The sequence below is a fragment of the Gorilla gorilla genome, chromosome 8 (assembly GCF_029281585.2).
Source record: "Gorilla gorilla gorilla isolate KB3781 chromosome 8, NHGRI_mGorGor1-v2.1_pri, whole genome shotgun sequence".
Classification (NCBI taxonomy): domain Eukaryota; kingdom Metazoa; phylum Chordata; class Mammalia; order Primates; family Hominidae; genus Gorilla; species Gorilla gorilla.
Genome location: NC_073232.2, coordinates 137,955,950 through 137,959,138, shown reverse-complemented (window position 1 = coordinate 137,959,138; position 3,189 = coordinate 137,955,950).

Genomic DNA, 3,189 nt, shown 5'->3' with positions numbered 1-3,189 from the left:
ATGTGCTTTATAGTTAAGATACCTGAGTATTTCTTAGATGGTCCACATTTTACATACAAATGGATTGGCCTTCCTCATATGCATGTTTAATTATCCAGGATTTGCAGATGTAAACATGAAAATGAATCTTTCATTTGGTAGACCGACAAACTGTAACATGCCTGCATAGATGGCAGCTGAGTATTTGTGGGTGGACTTGTGGGTAGGCATGTGCAGACACACATGTGAGAACATTCCTGCAAAGTCTCCCTAATTCTACCACTTCCTCTCCTGCAAAAGACAGCAAATCATTAAAACGAGGAGTGGCATGCTGCCCTGGAAATGCATGGAAGACATAGGCGCATTTACCCTGCACTATCTTTAAGAAAAAAGATTTAAAATTCAAAGTCCACAAAAACTGTCATGTCAAAAAATACACCGGACAAAACAATTTGCTGTAAATGTTGTAGGTAGTCCAGTGAAAATAATTTTTGGTTAATCAATAGTTTTGAGGTACTGGTCATTGAATGTATTGCTAAATTCGTGATTTGCTATTTATAAAGAACTGATTTTTGGTGATTGCCTTAGTGCTGTGACCCATGGCAAATGTGCAGTGATATTTGTTGAAGGAGTGATTGGCTCAGTGTTGTCTTTGCAGACAGTCCCTAGCTGGCGGTCTTGGACCACTACGTGCGAGCATGTGCATAAGGCTTGAGGCAGGACCCAACTTGACCCTCGGGCGTTCTCGGCCCTGGTGGTCTGAGTACCGTTAGTGCTACAGGACTTGTTTTCAGAATGGTGGGTCACAAAGTACAGCCCAGTAATTTAAACCTCTGAAAATAATAACAGCCACCATGAGCATCCCTACTCCAACCTGTGGCTGAGAAATCCTAGCTGAAGAGAAGTAGAATTTCATTTTTTCTGGCCAGGTTTCTTTGTTCAGTTTTGATTTTCCTGGACAAACTTGTTAGAATTTTAAGCAATCATTCAAAAGGAGAAAATTGGAACATACGTTAACCAGCGGTCATATACCTTGTTTAACAGAGCATAAGACTAAATACAGAGGAGATGCGAAACATATTTGAAAATGAAGTTTCAGTTCTAAGAGATTTTCTGCTCTATTGGTTGAGACAAAGTGAATGCGTGTGAAATACTGAGTTGGAAATGGCCGCTGTTTTTAGGTTTTAAATGTCGTCATTGTCTTCCTCCCTCCTTTCTGACTTTAGCTTTCATCTTAGGGTGCAGGAGAACCAGAACTCTGCCCTGGCCCACCACCTTCATCTATGTGATGTTGGTGGCACATGATGTCCGTCATTTGGCCCCTGGCCTACAAGAGCTCACCTTGTTGAAGCACTAGGCATTTCAGCAGGCCCTGTTTTGTGCAGGTTAAGGAAAGGGAATTAAAAGGAATCCTCTTATAAAATCACTGCTCAATAATTTAACAGCGTCAAGCAAGTGCATTAAAACAAAACCTGTTTTATGCTGGCATTGAACTTGGCCTCAGTACGTCTGGGTTCTGCTGTGGGCTCTGGCATATATTAGCTGTGTGACTGTGGGTGAGTCACTTCACTTCATGGAGGCTCAGTTTCCTCGTCTGTAGGTACGACAATTACTAACACCTGCTTCGGCTTCAGTCCACATCCCTGCAGTGAAACCAGTGACAGACGAGACTGTAATGAAGGGTCTCCTCTCAGAGATGTGGGCAGGGTTACAGGAACTGACAAGGAATGGTGCAGCTTCCTGGGACCAGCAAGAGCAGGAAGCCTGTCTATCCCTGGGCCAAAGGGGTAGGGAGAGGGCACTGTGAGCGGGGAGAACTGTGGCTGTGGGGAAGGGGCTGCCCGGCAGGAGCTATGGACATAAGTAGACAAATACAGCCCCTTCCAAATTCTGGCCTGGTAGGGATAGAGCCTGGGGGGCCAGTACTTTGAACCTGTGATGTATCAGAATGTGTTACGTACATCTCTTCCCAATTCCATGTTCAGTGATGTCAGTAGCTTGAAATCCACCATGGTGGAAGTATTTATGCATGGAAATTGGCAGATGCCACTACACATCAGGCTGCGTTTCCTCTGGAGAGCTGGTTGTGAACCATTTATGAGCACACCACTGTCTATCTCCTTCTGCCCTTCTGATTCCCACTGCTATTTCCTATGGGATGAATCCAACCAGAGCCAAAGCATGGGCTGGGCGCAGTGGCTCACGCCTGTAATCCCAGCACTGTGGGAGGCCGAGGTGGGGGTGCATCACCTGAGGTCAGGAGTTCGAGACCAGCCTGGCCAACATGGTGAAACCCTGTCTCTACTAAAAATACAAAAATTAGCCAGGTGTGGTGGTTGGTGCCTGTAATCCCAGCCACTTGGGAGGCTTAGGCAGGAGAATCGCTTGAACCCAGGAGGCGGAGGTTGCAGTGAGCTGAGACCGTGTCATTGCACTCCAGCCTGGGCATCAAGAGTGAAACTCTGTCTCAAAAAATAATAATAATAAATTCAAAAGCAAAAAGAGCCAAAGCATAGGGGAATAGGGGATACAGCCTTTACAGCTTAGACTCCAGACTGCAGAACAGGGAATGGATGGAGAATGACTGGGAGAGGGGTACACACAAAAGAAAGATAACCAGCACGTCTTAGGGTTGTCGTGAAAGTTATATAAAACAATGAACATAAAAGTACTTAGTAAACATTGAAGTGCCTTTCATGTGTTCTTCCTTAGTTTTGCAAAGTACGTTAGAGTTTGCAGAGTATTTATAAGGTGCTATGTGAGCACAATGCTGAGAAGTAGACAGCACTACGCATCGTCTTCTGCACCCCTCCCCCTGCCCTGGCCAGGCTAATTGGAATGAAGTTAGGCTTATTCTTGTTAGAATTTGGGGAATTAAATGATCAAATTAAAGATAAGAGAACACCCGCTGGGGTGGCAGAACCTTCAGGCTGTCCTTTGATTTTGCTTCTCTGTCTCTTTCATGGTAATTAAACTTTCGGCTGGGCAATCATCCCACCAGGACAATGCCTACTTTGCAGCTCCCTTTACAGTGAGGCCTGACTATGTGGTTGAAGTCCCGGCCCACAAGAGGAAGTGTTGTATGGCAGCTGCCAGGAACCTTCCTTAGGAGGAAGCAGCTGAGCCAACTGGGGTTGGCCCAATATGATCCATGGGGACACGCCCTTTCCCCTCTACTTCCCTTTCTGCATTCTGCTGCCTGGAACGCAG